The sequence below is a fragment of the Macaca mulatta genome, chromosome X, assembly GCF_049350105.2.
Source record: "Macaca mulatta isolate MMU2019108-1 chromosome X, T2T-MMU8v2.0, whole genome shotgun sequence".
NCBI classification, from domain to species: Eukaryota; Metazoa; Chordata; class Mammalia; order Primates; family Cercopithecidae; genus Macaca; species Macaca mulatta.
Window position 1 is genome coordinate 61049950 of NC_133426.1, and position 18836 is coordinate 61068785.

Here is an 18836-nt window from a genome sequence, read left to right on the forward strand (position 1 = left end):
TGAAAAAGGAAATATCCTCCGATGAAATGTGGAAAGAAGCTTTCTGAGAAACTGCTTAGTTTTCTGTTAATTCATCTCACAGAGTTACATCTGTATTTCGTGGATATCTTTGCTAGCCTTATTTCTGTGGAATCTGAGAACAGATATTTCGGATCCCTTTGAAGACTATAGGGACAAAGGAAATATCCTCCGATAACAAAGACAAAGAAGCTTTCTGAGAAACTTCTTTGTGTTCTGTGAAATCATCTCACAGAGATACAGCTTTCCCCTCAAGAAGCCTTTCGCTAAGACAGTTCTTGTGGAATTGGCAAAGTGATATTTGGAAGCCCATAGAGGGCTATGGTGAAAAAGGAAATATCCTCAGATGAAATCTGGAAAGAAGCTTTCTGAGAAACTGCTTAGTGTTCTGTTAATTCATCTCACAGGGTTACATCTGTATCTCGTGGATGTCTTTGCTAGCCTTAATTCTGTGGAATCTGAGAACAGATATTTCGGATCCCTTTGAAGACTATAGGGCCAAAGGAAATATCCTCCGATAACAAAGAGAAAGAAGCTTTCTGAGAAACTTCTTTGTGTTCTGTGAAATCATCTCACAGAGTTACAGCTTTCCCCTCAAGAACCCTTTCGCTAAGACAGTTCTTGTGGAATTGGCAAAGTGATATTTGGAAGCCCATAGAGGGCTATGGTGAAAAAAGAATTATCCTCAGATGAAATCTGGAAAGAAGTTTTCTGAGAAACTGCTCTGTGATGTGTGACTTCCACTCACAGAGTTACATCTGTGTTTCGTGGATCATTGCTAGCGTTATTTCTGTGGAATCTGAGAACAGATATTTCGGATCCCTTTAAAGACTATAGGGCTAAAGGAAATATCCTCTGATAACAAAGAGAAAGAAGCTTTCTGAGAAACTTCTTTGTGTTCTGTGAAATCATCTCACAGAGTTACAGCTTTCCCCTCAAGAAGACTTTCGCAAAGACACATCTTGTGGAATTGGCAAAGTGATATTTGGAAGCCCATAGAGGGCTACGGTGAAAAAGGAAATATCCTCAGATGAAATCTGGAAAGAAGCTTTCTGAGAAACTGCTCTGTGATGTGCGACTTCCACTCAGAGAGTTACATCTGTATTTCGTGGATCTCTTTGCTAGCCTTATTTTTGTGGAATCTCAGAACAGATATTTCGGATCCCTTTGAAGACTACAGGGCCAAAGGAAATATCCTCCGATAACAAAGAGAAAGAAGCTTTCTGAGAAACTTCTTTGTGTTCTTTGAAATCATCTCACAGAGTTACAGCTTTCCCCTCAAGAAGCCTTTCGCTAAGACAGTTCTTTTTTAATTGGCAAAATAATATTTGGAAGCCCATAGAGGGCTATGGAGAAAAAGGAAATATCCTCAGATGAAATCTGGAAAGAAGCTTTCTGAGAAACTGCTCTGAGATATGTGACTTCCACTCACAGAGTTACATCTGAATTTCGTGGATCTCTTTGCTAGCCTTATTTCTGTGGAATCTGAGAACAGATATTTCGGATCCCTTTGAAGACTATAGGGCCAAAGGAAATATCCACCGATAACAAAGAGAAAGAAGCTTCCTGATAAACTTCTTTGTGTTCTGTGAAATCATCTCACAGAGTTACAGCTTTCCACTCAAGAAGCCTTTTTCTAAGACAGTTCTTGTGGAATTGGCAAAGTTATATTTGGAAGCCCATAGAGGGCTATGGTGAAAAAGGAAATATCCTCCGATGAAATCTGGAAAGAAGCTTTCTGAGAAACTGCTTAGTATTCTGTTAATTCATCTCACAGAGTTACGTCTGTATTTCGTGGGTCTCTTTGCTAGCCTTATTTCTGTGGAATCTGAGAACAGATATTTCGGATCCCTTTGAAGACTATAGTGCCAAAGGAAATATCCTACGATAACAAAGAGAAAGAAGCTTTTTGAGAAACTTCTTTGTGTTCTGTGAAATCATCTCACAGAGTTACAGCTTTCCCCTCAAGAAGCCTTTCGCTAAGACAGTTCTTGTGGAATTGGCAAAGTGATATTTGGAAGCCCATGGAGGGCTATGGTGAAAAAGGAAATATCCTCAGATGAAATCTGGAAAGAAGCTTTCTGAGAAACTGCTTAGTGTTCTGTTAATTCATCTCACAGAGTTACATCTGTATCTCGTGGATGTCTTTGCTAGCCTTAATTCTGTGGAATCTGAGAACAGATATTTCGGATCCCTTTGAAGACTATAGGGCCAAAGGAAATATCCTCCGATAACAAAGAGAAAGAAGCTTTCTGAGAAACTTCTTTGTGTTCTGTGAAATCATCTCACAGAGTTACAGCTTTCCCCTCAAGAACCCTTTCGCTAAGACAGTTCTTGTGGAATTGGCAAAGTGATATTTGGAAGCCCATAGAGGGCTATGGTGAAAAAAGAATTATCCTCAGATGAAATCTGGAAAGAAGTTTTCTGAGAAACTGCTCTGTGATGTGTGACTTCCACTCACAGAGTTACATCTGTGTTTCGTGGATCATTGCTAGCGTTATTTCTGTGGAATCTGAGAACAGATATTTCGGATCCCTTTAAAGACTATAGGGCTAAAGGAAATATCCTCTGATAACAAAGAGAAAGAAGCTTTCTGAGAAACTTCTTTGTGTTCTGTGAAATCATCTCACAGAGTTACAGCTTTCCCCTCAAGAAGACTTTCGCAAAGACACATCTTGTGGAATTGGCAAAGTGATATTTGGAAGCCCATAGAGGGCTACGGTGAAAAAGGAAATATCCTCAGATGAAATCTGGAAAGAAGCTTTCTGAGAAACTGCTCTGTGATGTGCGACTTCCACTCAGAGAGTTACATCTGTATTTCGTGGATCTCTTTGCTAGCCTTATTTTTGTGGAATCTCAGAACAGATATTTCGGATCCCTTTGAAGACTACAGGGCCAAAGGAAATATCCTCCGATAACAAAGAGAAAGAAGCTTTCTGAGAAACTTCTTTGTGTTCTTTGAAATCATCTCACAGAGTTACAGCTTTCCCCTCAAGAAGCCTTTCGCTAAGACAGTTCTTTTTTAATTGGCAAAGTAATATTTGGAAGCCCATAGAGGGCTATGGAGAAAAAGGAAATATCCTCAGATGAAATCTGGAAAGAAGCTTTCTGAGAAACTGCTCTGAGATATGTGACTTCCACTCACAGAGTTACATCTGAATTTCGTGGATCTCTTTGCTAGCCTTATTTCTGTGGAATCTGAGAACAGATATTTCGGATCCCTTTGAAGACTATAGGGCCAAAGGAAATATCCTCCGATAACAAAGAGAAAGAAGCTTCCTGAGAAACTTCTTTGTGTTCTGTGAAATCATCTCACAGAGTTACAGCTTTCCACTCAAGAAGCCTTTTTCTAAGACAGTTCTTGTGGAATTGGCAAAGTTATATTTGGAAGCCCATAGAGGGCTATGGTGAAAAAGGAAATATCCTCCGATGAAATCTGGAAAGAAGCTTTCTGAGAAACTGCTTAGTGTTCTGTTAATTCATCTCACAGAGTTACATCTGTATTTCGTGGATCTCTTTGCTAGCCTTATTTCTGTGGAATCTGGGAACAGATATTTCGGATCCCTTTGAAGACTATAGGGCCAAAGGAAATATCCTCCGATAACAAAGAGAAAGAAGCTTTCTGAGAAACTTCTTTGTGTTCTGTGAAATCATCTCAAAGAGTTAGAGCTTTCCGCTCAAGAAGCCTTTCGCTAAGACACTTCTTGTGGAATTGGAAAAGTGATATTTGGAAGCCCATAGAGGGCTATGGTGAAAAAGGAAATATCCTCAGATGAAATCTGGAAAGAAGCTTTCTGAGAAACTGCTCTGTGATGTGTGACTTCCACTCACAGAGTTACATCTCTATTTCGTGGATATCTTTGCTAGCCTTATTTCTGTGGAATCTGAGAACAGATATTTCGGATCCCTTTGAAGATTATAGGGCCAAAGGAAATATCCTCCGATAACAAAGAGAAAGAAGCTTTCTGGGAAACTTCTTTGTATTCTATGAAATCATCTCACAGAGTTATAGCTTTCCCCTCAAGAAGCCTTTCGCTAAGACAGTTCTTGTGGAATAGGCAATGTGATATTTGGAAGCCAATAGAGGGCTATGGTGAAAAAGGAAATATCCTCAGATGAAATCTGGAAAGAAGCTTTCTGAGAAACAGCTCTGTGATGTGTGACTTCCACTCACAGACTTACATCTGTATTTCGTGGATCTCTTTGCTAGCCTTATTTCTGTGGAATCTGAGAACAGATATTTCGGATCCCTTTGAAGACTATAGGGCCAAAGGAAATATCCTCCGATATCAAAGAGAAAGAAGCTTTCTGAGAAACTTCTTTGTGTTCTGTGAAATCATCTCACAGAGTTACAGCTTTCCCCTCAAAAAGCCTTTCGCTAAGACAGTTCTTGTGGAATTGGCAAAGTGATATTTGGAAGCCCATGGAGGGCTAAGGTGAAAAAAGAATTATCCTCAGATGAAATCTGGAAAGAAGTTTTCTGAGAAACTGCTCTGTGATGTGTGACTTCCACTCACAGGGTTACATCTGTATTTCGTGGATCATTGCTAGCCTTATTTCTGTGGAATCTGAGAACAGATATTTCGGATCCCTTTGAAGACTATAGGGATAAAGGAAATATCCTCTGATAACAAAGAGAAAGAAGCTTTCTGAGAAACTTCTTTGTGTTCTGTGAAATCATCTCACAGAGTTACAGCTTTCCCCTCAAGAAGCCTTTCGCTAAGACAGTTCTTGAGGAATAGGCAAAGTGATATTTGGAAGCCCTTAGAGGGCTATTTCTAAAAAGGATATATCCTCGGATGAAATCTGGAAAGAAGCTTTCTGAGAAACTGCTCTGTGATGTGTGACTTCCACTCACAGAGTTACATCTGAATTTCGTGGATCTCATTGCTAGCCTTATTTCTGTGGAATCTGAGAACAGATATTTCGGATCCCTTTGAAGACTATAGGGCCAAAGGAAATATCCTCCGATAACAAAGAGAAAGAAGCTTTCTGAGAAACTTCTTTGTATTCTACGAAATCATCTCACAGAGTTATAGCTTTCCCCTCAAGAAGCCTTTCGCTAAGACAGTTCTTGTGGAATTGGCAATGTGATATTTGGAAGCCAATAGAGGGCTATGGTGAAAAAGGAAATATCCTCAGATGAAATCTGGAAAGAAGCTTTCTGAGAAACTGCTTAGTGTTCTGTTAATTCATCTCACAGAGTTACATCTGTATTTTGTGGATCTCTTTGCTGGCCTTATTTCTGTGGAATCTGAGAACAGATATTTCGGATAACTTTGAAGACTATAGGGCTAAAGGAAATATCCTCCGATAACAAAGAGAAAGAAGCTTTCTGAGAAACTTCTTTGTGTTCTGTGAAATCATCTCACAGAGTTACAGCTTTCCCCTCAAGAAGCCTTTCGCTAAGACAGTTCTTGTGGAATTGGCAAAGTGATATTTGGAAGCCCATAGAGGGCTATGGTGAAAAAGGAAATATCCTCAGATGAAATCTGGAAAGAAGCTTTCTGAGAAACAGCTCTGTGATGGGTGAGTTCCACTCACAGAGTTACATCTGTATCTCGTGGATCTCTTTGCTAGCCTTAATTCTGTGGAATCTGAGAACAGATATTTTGGATCCCTTTGAAGACTATAGGGCCAAAGGAAATATCCTCCGATAACAAAGAGAAAGAAGCTTTCTGAGAAACTTCTTTGTTTTCTGTGAAATCATCTCACAGAGTTACAGCTTTCCCCTCAAGAAGCCTTTCGCTAAGACAGTTCTTGTGGAATTGGCAAAGTGATATTTGGAAGCCCATAGAGGGCTATGGTGAAAAAAGAATTATCCTCAGATGAAATCTGGAAAGAAGTTTTCTGAGAAACTGCTCTGTGATGTGTGACTTCCACTCACAGAGTTACATCTGTATTTCGTGGATCATTGCTAGCGTTATTTCTGTGGAATCTGAGAACAGATATTTCGGATCCCTTTTAAGACTATAGGGCTAAAGGAAATATCCTCTGATAACAAAGAGAAAGAAGCTTTCTGAGAAACTTCTTTGTGTTCTGTGAAATCATCTCACAGAGTTACAGCTTTCCCCTCAAGAAGACTTTCGCAAAGACACATCTTGTGGAATTGGCAAAGTGATATTTGGAAGCCCATAGAGGGCTACGGTGAAAAAGGAAATATCCTCAGATGAAATCTGGAAAGAAGCTTTCTGAGAAACTGCTCTGTGATGTGCGACTTCCACTCAGAGAGTTACATCTGTATTTCGTGGATCTCTTTGCTAGCCTAATTTTTGTGGAATCTCAGAACAGATATTTCGGATCCCTTTGAAGACTACAGGGCCAAAGGAAATATCCTCTGATAACAAAGAGAAAGAAGCTTTCTGAGAAACTTCTTTGTGTTCTTTGAAATCATCTCACAGAGTTACAGCTTTCCCCTCAAGAAGCCTTTCGCTAAGACAGTTCTTGTTTAATTGGCAAAGTGATATTTGGAAGCCCATAGAGGGCTATGGTGAAAAAGGAAATATCCTCAGATGAAATCTGGAAAGAAGCTTTCTGAGAAACTGCTCTGAGATATGTGACTTCCACTCACAGAGTTACACCTGAATTTCGTGGATCTCTTTGCTAGCCTTATTTCTGTGGAATCTGAGAACAGATATTTCGGATCCCTTTGAAGACTATAGGGCCAAAGGAAATATCCTCCGATATCAAAGAGAAAGAAGCTTTCTGAGAAACTTCTTTGTGTTCTGTGAAATCATCTCACAGAGTTACAGCTTTCCCCTCAAGATGCCTTTCGCTAAGACAGTTCTTGTGGAATTGGCAAAGTGATATCTGGAAGCCCATAGAGGGCTACGGTGAAAAAGGAAATATTCTCAGATGAAATCTGGAAAGAAGCTTTCTGAGAAACTGCTCTGTGATGTGTGACTTCCACTCACAGAGTTACATCTGTATTTCGTGGATCTCTTTGCTAGCCTTATTTCTGTGGAATCTGAGAACAGATATTTCAGATCCCTTTGAAGACTAGTGCCAAAGGAAATATCCTCCGATAACAAAGAGAAAGAAGTTTTCTGAGAAACTACTTTGTGTTCTGTGAAATCATCTCACAGAGTTACAGCTTTCCCTTCAAGAAGTCTTTCGTTAACACAGTTCTTGTGGAATTGGCAAAGTGATATTTCGAAGCCCTTAGAGGGCTAGGGGAAAAAGGAAATATCCTCAGATGAAATCTGGAAGGAAGCTTCCTGAGAAACTGCTCTGTGATGTGTGACTTCAACTAACAGAGTTACATCTGAATTTCGTGGATCTCTTTGCTAGCCTTATTTCTGTGGAATCTCAGAACAGATATTTCGGATCCCTTTGAAGACTATAGGGTAAAAGGAAATATCCTCCGATAACAAAGAGAAAGAAACTTCCTGAGAAACCTCTTTGTGTTCTGTGAAATCATCTCACACAGTTACAGCTTTCCATTCAAGAAGCCTTTTTCTAAGACAGTTCTTGTGGAATTGGCAAAGTTATATTTGGAAGCCCATAGAGGGCTATGGTAAAAAAGGAATTATCCTCCGATGAAATGTGGAAAGAAGCTTTCTGAGAAACTGCTTAGTGTTCCGTAAATTCATCTCACAGAGTTACATCTGTATTTCGTGGATCTTTTGCTAGCCTTATTTCTGTGGAATCTGAGAACAGATATTTCGGATCCCTTTGAAGACTGTAGGGCCAAAGGAAATATCCTCCGATAACAAAGAGAAAGAAGCTTTCTGAGAAACTTCTTTGTATTCTGTGAAATCATCTCACAGAGTTACAGCTTTCCCCTCAAGAAGCCTTTCGCTAAGACAGTTCTTGTGGAATTGGCAAAGTGATATTTGGAAGCACATAGAGGGCTATGGTGAAAAAGGAAATATCCTCAGATGAAATCTGGAATCAAGCTTTCTGAGAAACTGTTCTGTGATGTGTTACTTCCACTCACAGAGTTACCTCTGTATTTCATGGATCTCTTTGCTAGCCTTATTTCTGCGGAATCTGAGAACAGATATTTCGGATCCCTTTGAAGACTATAGCGCCAAAGGAAATATCCTCCGATTACAAAGAGAAAGAAGCTTTCTGAGAAACTTCTTTCTGTTCTGTGAAATCATCTTACAGAGGTACAGCTTTCCCCTCAAGAAGCCTTTCGCTAAGACAGTTCTTGTTGAATCGGCAAAGTGATATTTGGAAGCCCATAGAGGGCTATGGTGAAAAAGGAAATATTCTCAGATGAGATCTGGAAAGAAGCTTTCTGAGAAACTGCTCTGTGATGTGTGACTTCCACTCACAGAGTTACATCTGTATTTCGTGGATCTCTTTGCTAGCGTTATTTCTGTGGAATCTGACAACAGTTATTACGGATCCCTTTGAAGACTGTAGGGCCAAAGGAAATATCCTCCGATAACAAAGAGAAAGAAGCTTTCTGAGAAACTTCTTTGTGTTCTGTGAAATCATCTCACAGAGTTACAGCTTTCCATTCAAGAAGCCTTTCGCTAAGACAGTTCTTGTAGAATTCGCAAAGTGATATTTGGAAGCCAATAGAGGGCTATGGTGAAAAAGGAAATATCCTCAGATGAAATCTGGAAAGAAGCTTTCTGAGAAACTGTTCTGTGATGTGTTACTTCCACTCACAGAGTTACATCTGTATTTCGTGGATCTCTTTGCCAGCCTTATTTCTGCGGAATCTGAGAACAGATACTTCGGATCCCTTTGAATACTTTAGGGCAAAAGATAATATCCTCCGATAACAAAGAGAAAGAAGCTTTCTGAGAAACTTCTTTGTGTTCTGTGAAATCATCTCACAGATTTACAGCTTTCCCCTCAAGAAGCCTTTCGCTAAGACAGTTCTTGTGGAATCGGCAAAGTGATATTTGGAAGCCCATAGAGGGCTACGGTGAAAAAGATAATATCCTCAGATTAAATCTGGATAGAAGCTTTCTGAGAAACTGCTCTCTGATGTGTGACTTCCACTCACAGGGTTACATCTGTATTTCGTGGATCTCTTTGCTAGCCTTATTTCTGTGGAATCTGAGAACAGATATTTCGGATCCCTTTGAAGACTAGGGGCAAAGGAAATATCCTCCGATAACAAAGAGAAAGAAACTTTCTGAGAAACTACTTTGTGTTTTGTGAAATCATCTCACAGAGTTACAGCTTTCCCCTAAAGAAGACTTTCGCTAAGACACTTCTTGTGGAATTGCCAAAGTGATATTTGGAAGCCTTAGAGGGCTAGGGGAAAAAGGAAATATCCTCAGATGAAATCTGGAGAGAAGCTTTCTGAGAAAGTGCTCTGTGATGTGTGACTTCCACTCACAGAATTACATCTGAATTTCGTGGATCTCTTTGCTAGCCTTATTTCTGTGGAATCTGAGAACAGATGTTTCGGATCCCTTTTAAGACTATAGGGCCAAAGGAAATATCCTCCGATAACAAAGAGAAAGAAGCTTCCTGAGAAACTTCTTTGTGTTCTGTGAAATCATTTCACAGAGTTACAGCTTTCCACTCAAGAAGCCTTTTTCTGAGAGAGTTCTTGTGGAATTGGCAAAGTTATATTTGGAAGCCCATAGAGGGCTATGGTAAAAAAGGAAATATCCTCCGATGAAATCTGGAAAGAAGCTTTCTGAGAAACTGCTTAGTGTTCCGTTAATTCATCTCACAGAGTTACATCTGTATTTCGTGGATCTCTTGGCTAGCCTTATTTCTGTGGAATCTGAGAACAGATATTTCGGATGCCTTTGAAGACTATAGGGCCAAAGAAAATATCCTCCGATAACAAAGAGAAAGAAGCTTTCTGAGAAACTTCTTTGTGTTCTGTGAAATCATCTCACAGGATTACAGCTTTCTCCTCAAGAAGCCTTTCGCTAAGACTTTTCTTGTGGAATTGGCAAAGTGATATTTGGAAGCCCATAGAGGGCTATGGTGAAAAAGGAAATATCCTCAGATGAAATCTGGAAAGAAGCTTTCTGAGAAGCTGCTCTGTGATGTGTGATTTCCACTCACAGAGTTACATCTTTATTTCGTGGATCTCTTTGTTAGCCTTATTTCTGTGGAATCTGAGAACAGATATTTCACATCCCTTTTAAGACTATAGAGCCAAAGGAAATATCCACCGATAACAAAGAGAAAGAAGCTTTCTGAGAAACTTCTTTGTGTTCTGTGAAATCATCTCACAGAGTTAGAGCTTTCCCCTCAAGAAGCCTTTCGCTAAGACAGTTCTTGTGGAATTGGCAAAGTGATATTTCGAATCCCATAGAGGGCTATGGTGAAAAAGGAAATATCCTCAGAAGAAAACTGTAAAAAAGCTTTCTGAGAAACAGCTCTGTGATGTGTGACTTCCACTCATAGAGTTACATCTCTCTTTCGTGGATCTCTTTGCAAGCCTTATTTCTGTGGAATCTGAGAACAGATATTTCCGATCCCTTTGAAGACTATTGGGCCAAAGGAAATATCCTCCGATAACAAAGAGAGAGAAGCTTTCCGAGAAACTTCTTTGTGTTCTGTGAAATCATCTCACAGAGTTACAGCTTTCCCCTCAAGAAGCCTTTCGCTAAGACAGTTCTTGTGGAATTGGCAAAGTGATATCTGGAAGCCCATAGAGGGCTATGGTGAAAAAGGAAATATTCTCAGATGAAAACTGGAAAGAAGCTTTCTGAGAAACTGCTCTGTGATGTGTGACTTCCACTCACAGAGTTATATCTGTATTTCGTGGATCTCTTGGCTAGCCTTATTTCTGTGGAATCTGAGAACAGATATTTCGGATCCCTTTGAAGTCTATAGGGCCAAAGGGAATATCCTCCGAAAACAAAGAGAAAGCTTTCTGAGAAACTACTTTGTGTTCTGTGAAATCATCTCACAGATTTACAGCTTTCCCCTCAAGAAGCCTTTCGCTAAGACAGTTCTTGTGGAATCGGCAAAGTGATTTTTGGAAGCCCATAGAGGGCTATGGTGAAAAAGGAAATATCCTCATATGAAATCTGGAATGAAGTTTTCTGAGAAACTGCTCTGTGATGTGTGACTTCCACTCACAGAGTTACATCTGTATCTCGTGGATCTCTTTGCTAGCCTTATTTCTGTGGAATCTGAAAACAGATATTTCTTATCCCTTTGAAGACTATAGGGCCAAAGGAAATATCCTCCGATAACAAAGAGAAAGAAGCTTCCTGAGAAACTTCTTTGTGTTCTGTGAAATCATCTCACAGAGTTACAGCTTTCTACTCAACAAGCCTTTTTCTAAGACAGTTCTTGTGGAATTGGTAAAGTTATATTTGGAAGCCCATAGAGGGCAATGGTGTAAAAGGAAATATCCTCAGATGAAATCTGGAAAGAAGCTTTCTGAGAAACTGCTTAGTGTTCCGTTAATTCATCTCACAGAGTTACGTCTGTATTTCGTGGATCTCTTTGCTAGCCTTATTTCTGTGGAGTCTGAGAACACATATTTCGGATCCCTTTGAAGACTGTAGGGCCAAAGGAAATATCCTCTGATAACAAAGAGAAAGAAGCTTTCTGAGACACTTCTTTGTGTTGTGTGAAATCATCTCACAGAGTTACAGCTTTCCACTCAAGAAGCCTTTCGTTAAGACAGTTCTTGTAGAATTGGCAAAGTGATATTTGGAAGCCAATAGAGGGCTATGGTGAAAAAGGAAATATCCTCAGATGAAATCTGGAAAGAAGCTTTCTGAGAAGCTGCTCTGTGATGTGTGATTTCCACTCACAGAGTTACATCTTTATTTCGTGGATCTCTTTGTTAGCCTTATTTCTGTGGAATCTGAGAACAGATATTTCACATCCCTTTGAAGACTATAGAGCCAAAGGAAATATCCACCGATAACAAAGAGAAAGAAGCTTTCTGAGAAGCTTCTTTGTGTTCTGCGAAATCATCTCACAGAGTTAGAGCTTTCCCCTCAAGAAGCCTTTCGCTAAGACAGTTCTTGTGGAATTGGCAAAGTGATATTTCGAATCCCATAGAGGGCTATGGTGAAAAAGGAAATATCCTCAGAAGAAAACTGTAAAAAAACTTTCTGAGAAACTGCTCTGTGATGTGTGACTTCCACTCATAGAGTTACATCTCTGTTTCGTGGATCTCTTTGCAAGCCTTATTTCTGTGGAATCTGAGAACAGATATTTCCGATCCCTTTGAAGACTATAGGGCCAAAGGAAATATCTTCCGATAACAAAGAGAAAGAAGCTTTCCGAGAAACTTCTTTGTGTTCTGTGAAATCATCTCACAGAGTTACAGCTTTCCCCTCAAGAAGCCTTTCGCTAAGACAGTTCTTGTGGAATTGGCAAAGTGATATCTGGAAGCCCATAGAGGGCTATGGTGAAAAAGGAAATATTCTCAGATGAAAACTGGAAAGAAGCTTTCTGAGAAACTGCTCTGTGATGTGTGACTTCCAATCACAGAGTTATATCTGTATTTCGTGGATCTCTTGGCTAGCCTTATTTCTGTGGAATCTGAGATCAGATATTTCGGATCCCTTTGAAGTCTGTAGGGCCAAAGGGAATATCCTCCGAAAACAAAGAGAAAGAAGCTTTCTGAGAAACTTCTTTGTGTTCTGTGAAATCATCTCACAGATTTACAGCTTTCCCCTCAAGAAGCCTTTCGCTAAGACATTTCTTGTGGAATCGGCAAAGTGATTTTGGAAGCCCAGAGAGGGCTATGGTGAAAAAGGAAATATCCTCAGATGAAATCTGGAAAGAAGTTTTCTGAGAAACTGCTCTGTGATGTGTGACTTCCACTCACAGGGTTACATCTGTATCTCGTGGATCTCTTTGCTAGCCTTATTTCTGTGGAATCTGAGAACAGATATTTTGGATCCCTTTGAAGACTATAGGGCCAAAGGAAATATCCTCCGATAACAAAGACAAAGAAGCTTTCTGAGAAACTTCTTTGGGTTCTGTGAAATCATCTCACAGAGTTACAGCTTTCCCCTCAAGAAGCCTTTCGCTAAGACAGTTCTTGTGGAATTGGCAAAGTGATATTTGGAAGCCCATAGAGGGCTACGGTGAAAAAGATAATATCCTCATATGAAATCTGGATAGAAGCTTTCTGAGAAACTGCTCTGCTATGTGTGACTTCCACTCACAGAGTTACATCTGTATTTCGTGGATCTCTTTGCTAGCCTTATTTCTGTGGAATCTGAGAACAGATATTTCGGATCCCTTTGAAGACTAGGGCCAAAGGAAATATCCTCCGATAACAAAGAGAAAGAAACTTTCTGAGAAACTACTTTGTGTTCTGTGAAATCATCTCACAGAGTTACAGCTTTCCCCTAAAGAAGACTTTCGCTAAGACACTTCTTGTGGAATTGGCAAAGTGATATTTGGAAGCCCTTAGAGGGCTAGGGGAAAAAGGAAATATCCTCAGATGAAATCTGGAAAGAAGCTTTCTGAGAAAGTGCTCTGTGATGTGTGACTTCGACTCACAGAATTACATCTGAATTTCGTGGATCTCTTTGCTAGCCTTATTTCTGTGGAATCTCAGAACAGATGTTTCGGATCCCTTTGAAAAGTATAGGGCCAAAGGAAATATCCTCCGATAACAAAGAGAAAGAAGGTTCCTGAGAAACTTCTTTGTGTTCTGTGAAATCATCTCACAGAGTTACAGCTTTCCACTCAAGAAGCCTTTTTCTGAGAGAGTTCTTGTGGAATTGGCAAAGTTATATTTCGAAGCCCATAGAGGGCTATGGTAAAAAAGGAAATATCCTCCGATGAAATCTGGAAAGAAGCTTTCTGAGAAACTGCTTAGTGTTCCGTTAATTCATCTCACAGAGGTACATCTGTATTTCGTGGATCTCTTGGCTAGCCTTATTTCTGTGCAATCTGAGAACAGATATTTCGGATGCCTTTGAAGACTATAGGGCCAAAGGAAATATCCTCCGATAACAAAGAGAAAGAAGCTTTCTGAGAAACTTCTTTGTGTTCTGTGAAATCATCTCACAGGGTTACAGCTTTCTCCTCAAGATGCCTTTCGCTACGACTTTTCTTGTGGAATTGGCAAAGTGATATTTGGAAGCCCATAGAGGGCTATGGTGAAAAAGGAAATATCCTCAGAAGAAAACTGTAAAGAAGCTTTCTGAGAAACTGCTCTGTGATGTGTGACTTCCACTCATAGAGTTACATCTCTGTTTCGTGGATCTCTTTGCAAGCCTTATTTCTGTGGAATCTGAAAACAGATATTTCCGATCCCTTTGAAGACTATAGGGCCAAAGGAAATATCCTCCAATAACAAAGAGAAAGAAGCTTTCTGAGAAACTTCTTTGTGTTCTGTGAAATCATCTCACAGAGTTACAGCTTTCCCCTCAAGAAGCCTTTCGTTAAGACAGTTCTTGTGGAATTGGCAAAGTTATATTTGGAAGCCCTTAGAGGGCTACGGTGAAAAAGGAAATATCCTCAGACGAAATGTGGAAAGAAGCTTTCTGAGAAACTGCTCTGTGATGTGTGACATCCACTCAGAGAGTTTCATCTGTATCTCGTGGATCTCTTTGCTAGCCTTATTTCTGGGGAATCTGAGAACAGATATTTTGGATCCCTTTGAAGACTATAGGGCCAAAGGAAATGTCCTCCGATAACAAAGACAAAGAAGCTTTCTGAGAAACTTCTTTGTGTTTTGTGAAATCATCTCACAGAGTTACAGCTTTCCCCTCAAGAAGCCTTTCGCTAAGACAGTTCTTGTGGAATTGGCAAAGTGATATTTGGAAGCCCATAGAGGGCTACGGTGAAAAAGATAATATCCTCAGATGAAATCTGGATAGAAGCTTTCTGAGAAACTGCTCTGTGATGTGTGACTTCCACTCACAGAGTAACATCTCTATTTCGTGGATCTCTTTGCTAGCCTTATTTCTGTGGAATCTGAGAACAGATATTTCGGATCCCTTTTAAGACTATAGGGCTCAAGGAAATATCCTCCGATAACAAAGAGAAAGAAACTTTCTGAGAAACTACTTTGTGTTCTGTGAAATCATCTCACAGAGTTACAGCTTTCCCCTAAAGAAGACTTTCGCTAAGACACTTCTTGTGGAATTGTCAAAGTGATATTTGGAAGCCCTTAGAGGGCTAGGGGAAAAAGGAAATATCCTCAGATGAAATCTGGAAAGAAGCTTTCTGAGAAAGTGCTCTGTGATGTGTGACTTCCACTCTCAGAATTACATCTGAATTTCGTGGATCTCTTTGCTAGCCTTATTTCTGTGGAATCTCAGAACAGATGTTTCGGATCCCTTTGAAAACTATAGGGCCAAAGAAATATCCTCCGATAACAAAGAGAAAGAAGGTTCCTGAGAAACTTCTTTGTGTTCTGTGAAATCATCTCACAGAGTTACAGCTTTCCACTCAAGAAGCCTTTTTCTGAGAGAGTTCTTGTGGAATTGGCAAAGTTATATTTCGAAGCCCATAGAGGGCTATGGTAAAAAAGGAAATATCCTCCGATGAAATCTGGAAAGAAGCTTTCTGAGAAACTGCTTAGTGTTCCGTTAATTCATCTCACAGAGGTACATCTGTATTTCGTGGATCTCTTGGCTAGCCTTATTTCTGTGGATTCTGAGAACAGATATTTCGGATGCCTTTGAAGACTATAGGGCCAAAGGGAATATCCTCCGATAACAAAGAGAAAGAAGCTTTCTGAGAAACTTCTTTGTGTTCTGTGAAATCATCTCACAGGGTTACAGCTTTCTCCTCAAGATGCCTTTCGCTACGACTTTTCTTGTGGAATTGGCAAAGTGGTATTTGGAAGCCCATAGAGGGCTATGGTGAAAAAGGAAATATCCTCAGATGAAATCTGGAAAGAAGCTTTCTGAGAAGCTGCTCTGTGATGTGTGATTTCCACTCACAGAGTTACATCTTTATTTCGTGGATCTCTTTGTTAGCCTTATTTATGTGGAATCTGAGAACAGATATTTCTCATCCCTTTTAAGACTATAGAGCCAAAGGAAATATCCACCGATAACAAAGAGAAAGAAGCTTTCTGAGAAACTTCTTTGTGTTCTGTGAAATCATCTCACAGAGTTACAGCTTTCCCCTCAAGAAGCCTTTCGCTAAGACAGTTCTTGTGGAATTGGCAAAGTGATATTTGGAAGCCCATAGAGGGCTATGGTGAAAAAGGAAATATCCTCAGATGAAATCTGGAAACAAGCTTTCTGAGAAACTGCTTAGTGTTCTGTTAATTCATATCACAGAGTCACATCTGTATTTCGTGGATCTCTTTGCTAGCCTTATTTCTGTGGAATCTGGGAACAGATATTTCGGATCCCTTTTAAGACTATAGGGCTAAAGGAAATATCCTCCGATAACAAAGAGAAAGAAGCTTTCTGAGAACTTCTTCGTGTTTTGTGAAATCATCTCACAGAGTTACAGCTTTACCCTCAAGAGGCCTTTCGCTAAGACAGTTCTTCTGGAATTCGCAACGTGATATCTGGAAACCCGTAGCGGGCTATGGTGAAAAAGGAAATATCCTCAGACGAAATCTGGAAAGAAGCTTTCTGAGAAACTGCTCTGTGATGTGTGACTTCCACTCACAGAGTTACATCTGAATTTCGTGGATCTCTTTGCTAGCCTTTTTTCTGTGGAATCTGAGAACAGATATTTCGGATCCCTTTGAAGACTATAGGGCCAAAGGAAATATCCTCCGATAACAAAGAGAAAGAAGCTTCCTGAGAAACTTCTTTGTGTTCTGTGAAATCATCTCACAGAGTTACAGCTTTCCACTCAACAAGCCTTTTTCTAAGACAGTTCTTGTGGAATTGGCAAAGTTATATTTGGAAGCCCATAGAGGGCAATGGTGAAAAAGGAAATATCCTCAGATGAAATCTGGAAAGAAGCTTTCTGAGAAACTGCTTAGTGTTCCGTTAATTCATCTCACAGAGTTACATCTGTATTTCGTGGATCTCTTTGCTAGCCTTATTTCTGTGGAGTCTGAGAACACATATTTCGGATCCCTTTGAAGACGGTAGGGCCAAAGGAAATATCCTGTGATAACAAAGAGAAAGAAGCTTTCTGAGAAACTTCTTTGTGTTCTGTGAAATAATCTCACAGAGTTACAGCTTTTCACTCAAGAAGCCTTTCGCTAAGACAGTTCTTGTAGAATTCGCAAAGTGATATTTGGAAGCCAATAGAGGGCTAGGGTGAAAAAGGAAATATCCTCAGATGAAATCTGGAAAGAAGCTTTCTGAGAAACTGTTCTGTGATGTGTTACTTCCACTCACAGAGTTACATCTGTATTTCGTGTATCTCTTTGCCAGCCTTATTTCTGCGGAATCTGAGAACAGATACTTCGGATCCCTTTGAAGACTTTAGGGCCAAAGATAATATCCTCCGATAACAAAGAGAAAGAAGCTTTCTGAGAAACTTCTTTGTGTTCTGTGAAATCATCTCACAGATTTACAGCTTTCCCCTCAAGAAGCCTTTCGCTAAGACAGTTCTTGTGGAATCGGCAAAGTGATATTTGGAAGCCCATAGAGGGCTACGGTGAAAAAGATAATATCCTCAGATGAAATCTGGATAGAAGCTTTCTGAGAAACTGCTCTGTGATGTGTGACTTCCACTCACAGAGTTACATCTGTATTTCGTGGATCTCTTTGCTAGCCTTATTTCTGTGGAATCTGAGAACAGATATTTCGGATCCCTTTGAAGACTAGGGGCAAAGGAAATATCCTCCGATAACAAAGAGAAAGAAACTTTCTGAGAAACTACTTTGTGTTCTGTGAAATCATCTCACAGAGTTACAGCTTTCCCCTAAAGAAGACTTTCGCTAAGACACTTCTTGTGGAATTGGCAAAGTGATATTTGGAAGCCCTTAGAGGGCTAGGGGAAAAAGGAAATATCCTCAGATGAAATCTGGAAAGAAGCTTTCTGAGAAAGTGCTCTGTGATGTGTGACTTCCACTCACAGAATTACATCTGAATTTCGTGGATCTCTTTGCTAGCCTTATTTCTGTGGGATCTCAGAACAGATGTTTCGGATCCCTTTGAAGACTATAGGGCCAAAGGAAATATCCTCCGATAACAAAGAGAAAGAAGCTTCCTGAGAAACTTCTTTGTGTTCTGTGAAATCATCTCAAAGAGTTACAGCTTTCCACTCAAGAAGCCTTTTTCTGAGAGAGTTCTTGTGGAATTGGCAAAGTTATATTTCGAAGCCCATAGAGGGCTATGGTAAAAAACGAAATATCCTCCGATGAAATCTGGAAAGAAGCTTTCTGAGAAACTGCTTAGTGTTCCGTTAATTCATCTCACAGAGGTACATCTGTATTTCGTGGATCTCTTGGCTAGCCTTATTTCTGTGGAATCTGAGAACAGATATTTCGGATGCCTTTGAAGACTATAGGGCCAAAGAAAATATCCTCCGATAACAAAGAGAAAGAAGCTTTCTGAGAAACTTCTTTGTGTTCTGTGAAATCATCTCACAGGGTTACAGCTTTCTCCTCAAGAAGCCTTTCGCTAAGACATTTCTTGTGGAATTGGCAAAGTGATATTTGGAAGCCCATAGAGGGCTACGGTGAAAAAGGAAATATCCTCAGATGAAATCTGGAAAGAAGCTTTCTCAGAAGCTGCTCTGTGATGTGTGATTTCCACTCACTGAGTTACATCTTTATTTCGTGGATCTCTTTGCTAGCCTTATTTCTGTGGAATCTGAGAACAGATATTTCAGATCCCTTTGAAGACTATAGAGCCAAAGGAAATATCCACCGATAACAAAGAGAAAGAAGCTATCTGAGAAACTTCTTTGTGTTCTGTGACATCATCTCACAGAGTTAGAGCTTTCCCCTCAAGAAGCCTTTCGCTAAGACAGTTCTTGTGGAATTGGCAAAGTGATATTTGGAAGCCCATAGAGGGCTATGG